The 14,900-nt window shown below is 59.8% G+C and overlaps 2 non-coding genes across 2 annotated transcripts; both read left to right on the forward strand.

The window, feature by feature from the left end:
• The first annotated feature begins 7,239 nt into the window (after window positions 1–7,239).
• On the forward strand, window positions 7,240–7,358 carry LOC131863090 (5S ribosomal RNA). Its single transcript, XR_009362025.1, has one exon. It is a non-coding gene; the product is annotated as a 5S ribosomal RNA (ribosomal RNA).
• Window positions 7,359–13,277: 5,919 nt separating this feature from the next.
• Window positions 13,278–13,396, forward strand: LOC131863091 (5S ribosomal RNA). The gene has a single exon (XR_009362026.1). It is a non-coding gene; the product is annotated as a 5S ribosomal RNA (ribosomal RNA).
• Window positions 13,397–14,900: the final 1,504 nt, after the last annotated feature.

Consider the following 14,900-nt stretch of genomic DNA (forward strand, 5'->3'; position numbering starts at 1 on the left):
TAGCAATCGGGTTGCGAGGCAGATTATTGGGAAGGGAACCCCCTGGGATGCGGCTCAAGCAGTGCCCAAAGGGACTGGAATGCGGAATCACATCGAGAGACCCAAATGCTATACGAGGGCTCAAATCGAATTATCGATTTGGCCACGACATGGACGCATCGGAACGACTACCTTTGCCGAACCACTCGCAATTGCATCCATACCGAAACCAATAGACATTTCCGTTAGAGCCCTCGCATAGCATTCGGGAATCTCGCATGCCCCTCTAAATCGACCAATGCTGGCGGTCAACGAAAATCCGAGCGCTACCACCGTTCGAGCGCCAGCATTGGTCGAGTTAGAGGGGCACGGGGGAGAATGCTCCAGTCAACACCTCCCCTATATAAGTTATTTGTCCGATTCTCGCACAACCGTAGTCTGCCTCGTCGAATCAAACAACGGTCCCAGATTCCGACTTCCGTTCCGTAGAGACCCAAAAGCTAGATGGAGGCTCGCAAGAAAGAGAGTCGGCGCATAGCAATCGGGTTTCTCGAACGTTTAGGGACCGAGCTCACTTGCGGATAGGGCAAAATCCGCCAAGCAACCCAAAAGCTAGACGGGGGCTCGAATCGAATCGCCTAGGCGGCCACAACAACGACGTGTTGGATCGACTACCAGTGCCAAACCATTCAGCAAGACTAGTCTGTGTCGAGGCCGGATAGAGATTCTCAGAGAGCGCCCGTATAGCATTTAGGAGACCTGCCGCGTCCCTCACACTCGACAAATGGTGGTGCACGTTTATAAATCCGAGCGATCCCAACCCTTTCAAGCACCAACATCGGTCGAGATAGAGGGGCACGGAGGGGGCTGCGTGAGACAACACAGTCCCCTATATAAGTTATTTGTCCGATTCTCACACATCCGAAGAATGGTCATCAAATCGGACAACAGCCCAAACTTCCGACTTCCGTCCCAGAAAGCCCAAGAGCTATCTAAAACGTTCATGGCCGGAACTCGATCGCGGCTATACCAGTCCGCCAAGCAACCCAAAAGCTAGACTGGAGCTCTAGTCGAATCACCTCTGTGGCCATTGCAAGGACGTGTTGGAGCGACTACCATTGCCGAACCATTCCGCAGGTCGAGTCCATACCAAGGCCGCATAGAGATTCACGATGAGCTCCTGCATAGCAATCAGGAGACTTGCCGTGTCCATCACAATCGATAAATCCTGGTGCAAGATTTTTGCATCCGAGCGCTCCAACCAGTCGAGCACCAGCATCAATCGACATAAACGGGCACGGGGGGAGGATGCTCGAGAACACTACCTCCCCTATATAAGTTATTTGTCCGATTCTCAAGCAGCCGAAGTCTGGTCATCGAATCGGGTCAAAGACCACAACTTCCGACTTTACCCACAATGCAAGTCATCGAATCGAACATCGGCCCCCGAGTCGGACTCCATGCGTATGTCAGGTCATCGGACCCAAATTCCGCCTTCCTGCGCATGGCGGGCCATCAATATCAACTCGGTCATCGGACCCAAACTCCGCCTTTCTGCGCATGGCACGCCTTCAAATCGGTCATCGGACCCAAATTCCGCCTTCCTGTGCATGGCGGGCCATCAACATCAACTCGGTCATCGGACCCAAATTCCGCCTTTCTGCGCATGGCACGCCATCAACTCGGTCATCGGACCCAAATTCCGCCTTCCTGCGCATGGCAGGTCATCGGACACAAATTCAGACCTCGCCAATATGCCTACGTATCGAATCGGTCATCGGACCCAACTTCCGACTTCATCCATACTGTAGGGTCTTTGAGGTTGGCGCGGTGCGCTCAACCCGGGGAGTCGACCCATCGAAGCATACACCTCCCCTATATAAGCTATTTGTCCGATTCCCACACCTGTGTAGTTTGCACCTCTGACCAGGACATCGACCCCAACTTCCGAACTCGACTGCAACGACGGCACCAGCGCCTTGGTGCGCACCTTGCGACGCACAGTCCCAACATTCGCCTTCCTGCACATGGCAGGTCATCGGACCCAAATTCCGACCTCGCGAGTATGCCTACATATCGAATCGGTCATCGGACACAACTTCCGACTTCATCCATACCGTAGGGTCTTTGAGGTTGGCGCGGTGCGCTCAACCCGGGGAGTCGACCCAACGAAGCATACACCTCCCCTATATAAGCTATTTGTCCGATTCCCACACCTGTGTAGTTTGCACCTCCGATCAGGACATCGACCCCAACTTCCGAACTCGCCTGCAACGACCGAACCAGCGCCTTGGTGCGCACCTTGCAACGCACAGTGCCAACATTCGCCTTCCTGCACATGGCAGGTCATCGGACCCAAATTCCGACCTCGCGAGTATGCCTACATATCGAATCGGTCATCGGACCCAACTTCCGACTTCATCCATACCGTAGGGTCTTTGAGGTTGGCGCGGTGCGCTCAACCCGGGGAGTCGACCCAACGAAGCATACACCTCCCCTATATAAGCTATTTGTCCGATTCCCACACCTGTGTAGCTTGCACCTCCGATCAGGACATCGACCCCAACTTCCGAACTCGACTAAAAAGACCGCACCAGCACCTTGGTGTGCACCTTGCAACGCACAGTGCCAACATTCGCCTTCCTGCACATGGCAGGTCATCGGACCCAAATTCCGACCTCATGAGCATACCTACTAATCGAATCGGTCATCGGACCCAACTTCCGACTTCATCCATACCGTAGGGTCTTTGAGGTTGGCGCGGTGCGCTCAACCTGGGGAGTCGACCCATCGAAGCATACACCTCCCCTATATAAGCTATTTGTCCGATTCCGACACCTGTGTAGTTTGCACCTCCGCTCAGGACATCGACCCCAACTTCCGAACTCGCCTGCAACGACCGAACCAGCGCCTTGGTGCGCACCAAAAGTGCGCACTTTTGGAGGGCACTTTTGTGCGCTCCAAAGGTGCGCACTTTTGGAGGGCACTTTTGTGCGCTCCAAAGGTGCGCACTTTTGGAGGGCACTTTTTGGAGGGCACTTTTGTGCGCTCCAAAGGTGCGCACTTTTGGAGGGCACTTTTTGGAGGGCACTTTTCTGCGCTCCAAAGGTGCGCACTTTTGGAGGGCACTTTTTGGAGGGCACTTTTCTGCGCTCCAAAGGTGCGCACTTTTGGAGGGCACTTTTTGGAGGGCACTTTTCTGCGCTCCAAAGGTGCGCACTTTTGGAGGGCACTTTTTGGAGGGCACTTTTCTGCGCTCCAAAGGTGCGCACTTTTGGAGGGCACTTTTGTGCACTCCAAAGGTGCACACTTTTGGAGGGCACTTTTTGGAGGGCACTTTTCTGCACTCCAAAGGTGCGCACTTTTGGAGGGCACTTTTTGGAGGGCACTTTTGTGCGCTCCAAAGGTGCGCACTTTTGGAGGGCACTTTTTGGAGGGCACTTTTGTGCGCTCCAAAGGTGCGCACTTTTGGAGGGCACTTTTGTGCACTCCAAAGGTGCGCACTTTTGGAGGGCACTTTTCCTGCGCTCCAAAGGTGCACACCTAGGTGAGCACCTTCGACCACACCTTGTAGCACACCAAACTCTGACTTTCGACTTCATCCGCAATGCAGGGTCTTTGAGGTTGGCGCAATGCGCACAACCAGGGGAGTCGACCCATCAAACCCAACACCTCCCCTATATAAGCTATTTGTCTGATTCTCATACATGCGTAGCCTGCAGGAGCAATTAGGACATCGACCCCAACTTTCGGCTTCTAAACGAAAACAAGGTCTTTGAGGTTGGTGTAATGCGAACAACTAGGGGAGTCAACCCATCAAACCCAACACCTCCCCTATATAAGCTATTTGTCTGATTCTCATACATGTGTAGTCTACAGGAGCAATTAGGACATCGACCCCAACTTTTGACTTCTTAACGAAAACAAGGTCTTTGAGGTTGACGTAATGCGCACAACCAGGGGAGTCGACCCATCAAACCCAACACCTCCCCTATATAAGCTATTTGTCCGATTCTCATACATGTGTAGCCTACAGGAGCCATTAGGACATTGACCCCAACTTTTGACTTCTTAACGAAAACAAGGTCTTTGAGGTTGGCGTAATGCGCACAACCAAGGGAGTTGACCCATCAAACCCAACACCTCCCCTATATAAGCTATTTGTCTGATTCTCATACATGTGTAGCCTGCAACAACGATTAGGACATCCACCCCAACTTCTGAATTCGTCTGCGTTGACCGCACCAAAGGTGCACGCCTTGGTGCTCACCAAAATCCGACTTCCGACTTCTTCTGCTATGCGGGGTCTTTGAGGTTGGCGCAGTGCGCACAACCAGGGGAGTCAACCCACCGAATGCAACACCTCCCCTATATAAGCTATTTGTCTGATTCTCATACATGCGTAGACTGCAGCAATGATTAGGACATCCACCCCAACTTTTGACTTCTTAAACAAGACAGGGTCTTTGAAGTTGGTGCAGTGCACACAACCAGGGGAGTCGACCCATCAAACGCAACACCTCCCCTATATAAAGCTATTTGTCCGATTCTCATACGTGTAGTCTGCAGCAGCGATTAGGACATCGACCCCAACTTCCGAATTCGTTTGCATTGACCGCACCAAAGGTGCACGCCTTGGTGTGCACCTTGGAGTGCACTTTGGTGCTCACCTCGGTGCACACTTTGGTGTGCACCTCGGTGTGCACCAAAGGTGCGCACCTTGGAGCGCACCAAAGGTGTACACTTTGGAGCGCACCACATAGGGTCTTTGAGAGGTTGGCGCAGTGCGCACACCAAGGTGGGTGTTGAGGTGCGTGCCGAGGTGGGTGGGTGCTAGGGTGCGCTCCATGGTGGGTGCCAGGGTGGGTGCGTGCTAGGGTGGATTCCAAAGAGGGTCATAGGGTGGGTGCCAAGGTGGGTTGGTGATATAGTGGGTTCAAAGGTGGGTACTAGGGTGGGTTCCAAGGTGGGTCACAAGTTGGGTGCCAGGATGCGTGGGTGTTAGGTTGGGTGCCAAGGTGGGCTCCTGCGTGGGTGGGTGCTAGGGTGGGTTTCAAGGTGGACGCGAGGGCGGGTGCCAAGGTGGGTAACAAGTTGGGTGTTAGGATGGGTGAGTGCTAGAGTGGGTGCCAAGGTGGGTGGGTGCTAAGGTGGATGCCAAGGTGGTTCACAGGGTGGGTGGGTTCTAGGGTGAGTTCCAAGGTGGGTCACAGGTTTAGTGCTAGGGTGCGTGTCAAGGCGGGTGTCGAGGTGCCTGGGTGCTAGGGTGTGGATGCCAATGTGGGTCATAGGGTGGGTACTAGGGTGGGCTGCAATGTGGGTGCCAAGGTGGGTAACATGCTCGGTTGGTTCTAAATTGGGTGTCAGGGTGGGTGTGCACCCACCTTGCCCGAGGTGGGTGCCAAGGTGCCAGTGTGGGTGGGTGCTAAGGTGGATGCCAAGGTGGGTGAGAAGGTGGGTGATAGGTTGAGTGGTAGGATGGGTGGGTGCCAAGATGGGTCACAGGGTGGGTGCAAGGGTGGGTAGGTGCTAGGGTTGGTGTCAGGGTGGGTGGGTGCTAGGTTGGGTTCCAAGGTGGGTGCGAGGGTGAGTGTCAAGGTGGGTCACAGGTTAGGTGCTAGGATGGGTGAGTGCTAGGGTGCAAAGGTGCCAGGGTGGGTGCTAGGATGGGTCGATGCTAGGGTGAGTGGCAAGGTGGGTCCACAAGTGTCAAGGTGGGTGCCGAGGTGGGTGCCAACTTGGGTTCCAAGGTGGGTGCCAAGTGGGCGACTGCTATGGTGGATGCCAAGGTGGGTCACGGGGTGGGTGCCAAGTTGCTAGGTTGTGTTCCAAGGTGGGTGCCAACGTGGCTGCTAGGGTGCGTGGGTTAAAGGGTGTGTCACAACGTGGGTGCCAGGATGGGTGCGCACCCACACTGGCCAAGACGGGTGCAAGGTTGGGTTCCAAGCCCGGTCACAGGCTGGGTGCTAGGATGGGTGGGTGCCAAGGTGGGCACCAGGGTGGGTGCACCCACCCTGGCCAAGGTGGGTCACGGGGTGGGTCCTAGGGTGGGTAACAGGGTGGGTACTAAGGTGCGTGCCAAGGTGGGTCATGGGGTGGGTGCCAAGGTGGGCACCAGGGTGGGTGTGCACCAACCCTAGCCAGGGTAGGTCACGGGGTGGTTGTCGGGGTGGGCGTCAAGGAGCCAAGGTGGGTGGCAAGTAGCCAAGTTGCGTGCCAAGGTGGGTGTCGGGGTGGGTGCCAAGGATCCAAGGTGGGTGCCAAGGAACCAAGGTGGGTGTCTGGGTGGGTGCCGAGGTGGGAGCCAGGGTGGGTCCCAAGGTGAGTGCAAAGGTGGGTGCCAGGGTCAAGGTGAGTGCCAATGTGGGTTCCAAGGTGCCAGGGTCAGGGTGAGTGCCAATGTGGGTTCAAAGGTGCTAAGTTGGGTGCGAGGTTGGGTGCGAGGGTGGGTGGGTGCCAAGGTGTGCTAGGTGGAAGCCCGGGTGGGTCGGCATCCCATGGGTGTCGAGTTGGGTGCCTGATGGGTGCTTCTTGTCAAGTTTTAGTCGTCGGGACTCATTTCGAGCCTTAGAGGTCGTTTCTTGTCCGGTTGCCCTGTCTTCGACCTGGGAACCCAATTTTGGTCCTCGGGTCCCATTTTTTTTTGTCTCGCATCCCACTTTTGGCCTGTGGCCTTTTCGGGGTCGATTCTCGTTTTGGGCATCAGAGCATGTTTCTTCTCCTAAAACCCAATATTTGTTTATTAAGTCTCGGAACACATTTTTGTTCTCGTGGACCCATCATGGGTCTTGGAACGCATTTGTGGTCCTTGGGTCCCATTTTGCATCCCGAAACTTGTGTTTTGGTGCTTGATCCCTATTTTGGGTGCCCACCTTGCACCAAGTGCGCACCCGGGGCAAACCGAGCGCCTTGGTGCACCGGGGCAAGATCGAGCGTGCACCCGAGGCGCCCCGAACATGCACCAAGGTGCACTCGGCCCACATGTGAGCGCAGGTCGTTGCGCCCGAGGTGGTGTGTGGGCACCGCGTTGCAGACGGGACACTGCACGCACACGACGCCCCGTCCAGGTGCACGCACGTAGGCCGGGCCGGGTGCACACCCGACGCCCTAGCAAGGTGCGCGCACCCGGGCAGGGCTCACACTTGGCGAACGGGGCGCACTTCGCGAGGGAGGGTGTGCACCTCGACGGGGGTGGGTGGCCGGGGTGGATTCGCACGTGGGTCGCGGTTTGCTAAGTACACACTGCGACAAGCTCATAACGGGTGCGATCATACCAGCGTTAGTGCACCGGATCCCATCAGAACTCCGCAGTTAAGCGCGCTTGGGCCGGAGTAGTACTGGGATGGGTGACCTCCCGGGAAGTCCCGGTGTTGCACCCTTTCTTAGTTTTTCGCCGGGCGTCGCAATGCTATTTGAATAAACCTTTTGCCCGTTTGCGTTCTCGTCGGGGCCGGGCCGGGCCGGGGTGCGCTGCCCGCACTACCGCGCGCGCGGGGGCGACACCGAGCGCGCACCCGAGGCGCCCCGAGCACACAGGCCACGGTGCAACCCGGGCGTTGTGCGCGCACCCCGGTGCGCCCGAGGTGCTGCGCGCGCACCCAGGTGAAATCGGTGTGCACCTCGGCCAGTGCGCGCTCGGTCGAGTCGCGCACGTTGGCCAAGGTGCACGGTGATGTTTCTTACTCTAAGGTTCCGCACCAGACGCCCGGGACAGGTGAGCGAAGCTGGGCGGGGCCGGGTGCGCGGCCGGGGCAGGTGCACGCAGCTGGAGAGAGCTTTGGAGCACACCAGAGGTGCGCACCTTGGAGCACACTTCGGAGCGCACCAATGATGCGCTCCATTCAAAAGTTTCCTGAAAAGGCAAAAAAAGTTGAGATTATAGAATTTCCCACTTGAGAGATTGTAAAAAAAAAAAATTTAAAATGAAGGAAACGCGGGTGCCAAGGTGTGCGCGCCCGGGTGCGCAGCCCAGCCAAGGTGTGCGCACCAAGGCGCCCACCCTGGCGAAGGTGCACGCAAGGTGCGCACCCGAGGCAAACCGGACAATTAACCCAACTTTCGACTTCGCGCGCACCTGCGCACCTTGGAGCGCACTTCGGAGCGCTCCTTGGTGCGCACCAATCTTGGGCACCTCGGAGTGCACCATGGCGCCCACCAAGGTGCGCACCCGGGGCAAACCGAGCTCCGACTTCGTGCGCACCTTGGAGCGCACGAAAGGTGCGCACCATGGCGCCCACCAAGGTGCGCAGCCCAGCCAAGGCGTGCGCATCAAGGTGCGCACCCTGGCGAAGGTGCGCACCCGGGGCAAACCGAGCTCCGACTTCGTGCGCACCTTGGAGCGCACAAAGGGTGCGCAACCCAGCCAAGGTGTGCGCACCCCGGGCAAACCGAGCTCCGAATCGTGCGCACCTTGGAGCACACTTCGGAGCCCTCCTTGGTGCGCACCGATGTTGCGCACCTCGGAGCGCACCCGGGGAAAACAATGCAATTAACCCGACTTTCGACTTCGTGGGCACCTCGGAGCGCTCTCGGGTTCGCACCTCGGAGCACACCGAGGTGCGCACCTTTGATGCGCTGCCTTCACCAATTTCCAGAAAAGGCAAGAAAACATTGAGAAGGTGTGCGCACCGAGGTGCCCACCCTGGCGAAGGTGCACGCGAGGTGCGCACCCGGGGCAAACCGGGCTCCGACTTCGTGCACGCCATGCTGCGCACCTTGGAGGGCCATGGTGCGCACCTTGGAGCACACTTCGGAGCGCTCAATGGTGCCCAACCCAGCCAAGGTGCCCACCGCGGCGAAGGTGCACGCGAGGTGCGCACCCGGGGCAAACCGGGCTCCGACTTCGTGCACGCCGCACCTTGGAGCACACTTCGGAGCGCTCCTTGGTGCGCACCAGGGCGCGCAACCCAGCCGAGGTGCCCACCCCGGCGAAGGTGCACGCGGGGTGCGCACCCGGGGCAAACCGGGCTCCGACTTCGTGCACGCCATGGTGCCCACCGCGGCGAAGGTGCACGCGAGGTGCGCACCCGGGGCAAACCGGGCTCCGACTTCGTGCACGCCGCACCTTGGAGCACACTTCGGAGCGCTCCTTGGTGCGCACCAGGGCGCGCAACCCAGCCGAGGTGCCCACCCCGGCGAAGGTGCACGCGAGGTGCGCACCCGGGGCAAACCGGGCTCCGACTTCGTGCACGCCATGGTGCCCACCGCGGCGAAGGTGCACGTGAGGTGCGCACCCGGGGCAAACCGGGCTCCGACTTCGTGCACGCCGCACCTTGGAGCACACTTCGGAGCGCTCCTTGGTGCGCACCATGGTGCCCACCAGGGCGCGCAACCCCGCCGAAGGTGCACGCGAGGTGCGCACCCGGGGCAAACCGGGCTCCGACTTCGTGCACGCCGCACCTTGGAGCACACTTCGGAGCGCTCCTTGGTGCGCACCAGGGCGCGCAACCCCGCCGAAGGTGCACGCGAGGTGCGCACCCGGGGCAAACCGGGCTCCGACTTCGTGCACGCCATGGTGCGCACCAGGGTGCCCACCGCGGCGAAGGTGCGCACCCGGGGCAAACCGGGCTCCGACTTCGTGCACGCCGCACCTTGGAGCACACTTCGGAGCGCTCCTTGGTGCGCACCAGGGCGCGCAACCCAGCCGAGGTGCCCACCCCGGCGAAGGTGCACGCGAGGTGCGCACCCGGGGCAAACCGGGCTCCGACTTCGTGCACGCCATGGTGCCCACCGCGGCGAAGGTGCGCACCCGGGGCAAACCGGGCTAGGACTTCGTGCACGCCGCACCTTGGAGCACACTTTGGAGCGCTCCTTGGTGCGCACCATGGTGCCCACCAGGCCGCGCAACCCAGCCAAGGTGTGCGCACCAAGGTGCACGCGAGGTGCGCACCCCGGGGCAAACCGGGGTCCGGCTTCGTGCACGCCGCACCTTGGAGCACACATCGGGGCGCTCCCGGGTTCGCACCGGCGTTGCGCACCGTGGTGGGCACCTCGGAGCGCACCGTGGTGGGCACCTCGGAGCACACCAAGGTGGGCAGCGAGGTGCGCACCTTTGATGCGATGCCTTCACTAATTTCCATAAAAGGCAAAAAAAAACGAGATTTTAAAATTTCCGTTTTGAAAGATAGTGAGAAAAAGGGAATGCTGGTGCCATCTTGAGCCCGCCCTGGTGCGCAGCCCAGCCAAGGTGTGCGCACCAAGGTGCCCACCCTGGCGAAGGTGCGCGCCCGGGCAATTAACCCAACTTCCAACTTCGCGCGCGCCAGGGTGGGAGCGCACCCAACAACCGGGCCTGGGAAGAGCCAATGCGAGAAACCCCACCAAACGCTCTGACAAAAAAAAGAGGGGGGCGCTCCAGTAACCCCGCTTCGGAGCGCACCCTGGGCAAACCCAGCCAGGGTGCCCACCCCGGCCAAGGTGCAGGCGAGGTGCGCACCCGGGGCAAACCGGGCTCCGACAACGTGCACGCCGCACCTTGGAGCACACTTCGTAGCGCTCCCGGGTGCGCACCTCAGAGCACACCAAGGTGGGCAGCGAGGTGCGCACCTTTGATGCGCTGCCTTCACTAATTTCCAGAAAAGGCAAAAAAAAGAGGAGATTTTAAAATTTCCGTTTTGAAAGATAGTGAAAAAAACGGAACGCGGGTGCCATCTTGAGCCCGCCCTGGTGCACAGCCCAGGTAAGGTGCCCACCCTGGCAAAGGTGCGCACCCGGGCAATTAACCCTACTTCCGACTTCGTGCGCGCCAGGGTGGCAACCGGGCCTGGGAAGAGCCAATGCGAGAAACCCCACCAAACGCTCCGACAAAAAAAGAGGCGGCGCTCCAATAACCCCGCTTCGGAGCGCAGCCGGGGCAAACCCAGCCAAGGTGCCCACCCCGACGAAGGTGCACGCGAGGTGCGCACCCGGGGCAAACCGGGCTCCGACAACGTGCACGCAGCACCTTGGAGCACACTTCGAAGCACTCCCGGGTGCCCACCGGCGTTGCGCACCGTGGTGGGCAGCGAGGTGCGCACCTTTGATGCGCTGCCTTCACTAATTTCCAGAAAAGGCAAAAAAAAATGAGATTTTAAAATTTCCGTTTTGAAAGATAGTGAAAAAAACGGAACGCGGGTGCCATCTTGAGCCCGCCCTGGTGCGCAGCCCAGGCAAGGCATGCGCACCAAGGTGCCCACCCGCGGTGCACGCCCGGGGCAAACCGGGCTCCGACTTCGTGCAGGCCGCACCTTGGAGCACACTTCGGAGCGCTCCTTGGTGCGCACCATGGTGCCCACCAGGGCGCACCCGGGGCAAACCGGGCTCCGACTTCGTGCACGCCGCACCTTGGAGCACACATCGGAGCGCTCCCAGGTTCGCACCAGCGTTGCGCACCTTTGATGCGCTGCCTTCACTAATTTCCAGAAAAGGCAAAAAAAAACGATATTTTAAAATTTCCGTTCTGAAAGATAGTGAAAAAAACGGAACGCGGGTGCCATCTTGAGCCCTTCCTGGTGCGCAGCCCAGGCAAGTTGTGCGCACCAAGGTGCCCACCCTGGCGGAGGTGCGCGCCCGGGGCAAACCGGGCTCCGACTTCGTGCACTGCATGGTGCCCACCAAGGCGCGCAACCCAGCCAAGGTGCCCACCGCAGCGAAGGTGCACGCGAGGTGCGCACCCGAGGTGCACACCCGGGGCAAACCGAGCTCCGACTTCGTGCACGCCGCACCTTGGAGCACACTTCAGAGCGCTCCTTGGTGCGCACCAGGGCGCGCAACCCAGCCAAGGTGCTCACCCCGGCGAAGGTGCACGCGAGGTGCGCACCCGGGGCAAGCCGGGCTCGGACTTCGTGCACGCCGCACCTTGGAGCACACATCGGAGCGCTCCCGGGTTCGCACCAGCATTGCGCACCTTTGATGCGCTGCCTTCACTAATTTCCAGAAAAGGCAAAAAAAAAAAAAAAAACGAGATTTTAAAATTTCCGTTTTGAAAGATAGTGAAAAAAACGGAACGCGGGTGCCATCTTGAGCCCGCCCTGGTGTGCAGCCCAGGCAAGTTGTGCGCACCAAGGCACCCACCCTGGCCAAGGTGGGTCACGGGGTGGGTCCTAGGGTGGGTAACGGGGTGGGTACTAAGGTGCGTGCCAAGGTGGGTCATGGGGTGGGTGCCAAGGTGGGCACCAGGGTGGGTGTGCACCAACCCTAGCCAGGGTAGGTCACGGGGTGGTTGTCGGGGTGGGCGTCAAGGAGCCAAGGTGGGTGGCAAGTAGCCAAGTTGCGTGCCAAGGTGGGTGTCGGGGTGGGTGCCAAGGATCCAAGGTGGGTGCCAAGGAACCAAGGTGGGTGTCTGGGTGGGTGCCGAGGTGGGAGCCAGGGTGGGTCCCAAGGTGAGTGCAAAGGTGGGTGCCAGGGTCAAGGTGAGTGCCAATGTGGGTTCCAAGGTGCCAGGGTCAGGGTGAGTGCCAATGTGGGTTCAAAGGTGCTAAGTTGGGTGCGAGGTTGGGTGCGAGGGTGGGTGGGTGCCAAGGTGTGCTAGGTGGAAGCCCGGGTGGGTCGGCATCCCATGGGTGTCGAGTTGGGTGCCTGATGGGTGCTTCTTGTCAAGTTTTAGTCGTCGGGACTCATTTCGAGCCTTAGAGGTCGTTTCTTGTCCGGTTGCCCTGTCTTCGACCTGGGAACCCAATTTTGGTCCTCGGGTCCCATTTTTTTTTGTCTCGCATCCCACTTTTGGCCTGTGGCCTTTTCGGGGTCGATTCTCGTTTTGGGCATCAGAGCATGTTTCTTCTCCTAAAACCCAATATTTGTTTATTAAGTCTCGGAACACATTTTTGTTCTCGTGGACCCATCATGGGTCTTGGAACGCATTTGTGGTCCTTGGGTCCCATTTTGCATCCCGAAACTTGTGTTTTGGTGCTTGATCCCTATTTTGGGTGCCCACCTTGCACCAAGTGCGCACCCGGGGCAAACCGAGCGCCTTGGTGCACCGGGGCAAGATCGAGCGTGCACCCGAGGCGCCCCGAACATGCACCAAGGTGCACTCGGCCCACATGTGAGCGCAGGTCGTTGCGCCCGAGGTGGTGTGTGGGCACCGCGTTGCAGACGGGACACTGCACGCACACGACGCCCCGTCCAGGTGCACGCACGTAGGCCGGGCCGGGTGCACACCCGACGCCCTAGCAAGGTGCGCGCACCCGGGCAGGGCTCACACTTGGCGAACGGGGCGCACTTCGCGAGGGAGGGTGTGCACCTCGACGGGGGTGGGTGGCCGGGGTGGATTCGCACGTGGGTCGCGGTTTGCTAAGTACACACTGCGACAAGCTCATAACGGGTGCGATCATACCAGCGTTAGTGCACCGGATCCCATCAGAACTCCGCAGTTAAGCGCGCTTGGGCCGGAGTAGTACTGGGATGGGTGACCTCCCGGGAAGTCCCGGTGTTGCACCCTTTTTTAGTTTTTCGCCGGGCGTCGCAATGCTATTTGAATAAACCTTTTGCCCGTTTGCGTTCTCGTCGGGGCCGGGCCGGGCCGGGGTGCGCTGCCCGCACTACCGCGCGCGCGGGGGCGACACCGAGCGCGCACCCGAGGCGCCCCGAGCACACAGGCCACGGTGCAACCCGGGCGTTGTGCGCGCACCCCGGTGCGCCCGAGGTGCTGCGCGCGCACCCAGGTGAAATCGGTGTGCACCTCGGCCAGTGCGCGCTCGGTCGAGTCGCGCACGTTGGCCAAGGTGCACGGTGATGTTTCTTACTCTAAGGTTCCGCACCAGACGCCCGGGACAGGTGAGCGAAGCTGGGCGGGGCCGGGTGCGCGGCCGGGGCAGGTGCACGCAGCTAGAGAGAGCTTTGGAGCACACCAGAGGTGCGCACCTTGGAGCACACTTCGGAGCGCACCAATGATGCGCTCCATTCAAAAGTTTCCTGAAAAGGCAAAAAAAGTTGAGATTATAGAATTTCCCACTTGAGAGATTGTAAAAAAAAAAAATTTAAAATGAAGGAAACGCGGGTGCCAAGGTGTGCGCGCCCGGGTGCGCAGCCCAGCCAAGGTGTGCGCACCAAGGCGCCCACCCTGGCGAAGGTGCACGCAAGGTGCGCACCCGAGGCAAACCGGACAATTAACCCAACTTTCGACTTCGCGCGCACCTGCGCACCTTGGAGCGCACTTCGGAGCGCTCCTTGGTGCGCACCAATCTTGGGCACCTCGGAGTGCACCATGGCGCCCACCAAGGTGCGCACCCGGGGCAAACCGAGCTCCGACTTCGTGCGCACCTTGGAGCGCACGAAAGGTGCGCACCATGGCGCCCACCAAGGTGCGCAGCCCAGCCAAGGCGTGCGCATCAAGGTGCGCACCCTGGCGAAGGTGCGCACCCGGGGCAAACCGAGCTCCGACTTCGTGCGCACCTTGGAGCGCACAAAGGGTGCGCAACCCAGCCAAGGTGTGCGCACCCCGGGCAAACCGAGCTCCGAATCGTGCGCACCTTGGAGCACACTTCGGAGCCCTCCTTGGTGCGCACCGATGTTGCGCACCTCGGAGCGCACCCGGGGAAAACAATGCAATTAACCCGACTTTCGACTTCGTGGGCACCTCGGAGCGCTCTCGGGTTCGCACCTCGGAGCACACCGAGGTGCGCACCTTTGATGCGCTGCCTTCACCAATTTCCAGAAAAGGCAAGAAAACATTGAGAAGGTGTGCGCACCGAGGTGCCCACCCTGGCGAAGGTGCACGCGAGGTGCGCACCCGGGGCAAACCGGGCTCCGACTTCGTGCACGCCATGCTGCGCACCTTGGAGGGCCATGGTGCGCACCTTGGAGCACACTTCGGAGCGCTCAATGGTGCCCAACCCAGCCAAGGTGCCCACCGCGGCGAAGGTGCACGCGAGGTGCGCACCCGGGGCAAACCGGGCTCCGACTTCGTGCACGCCGCACCTTGGAGCACACTTCGGAGCGCTCCT

This window comes from Cryptomeria japonica, unplaced genomic scaffold (assembly GCF_030272615.1).
Source record: "Cryptomeria japonica unplaced genomic scaffold, Sugi_1.0 HiC_scaffold_55, whole genome shotgun sequence".
NCBI lineage: Eukaryota > Viridiplantae > Streptophyta > Pinopsida > Cupressales > Cupressaceae > Cryptomeria > Cryptomeria japonica.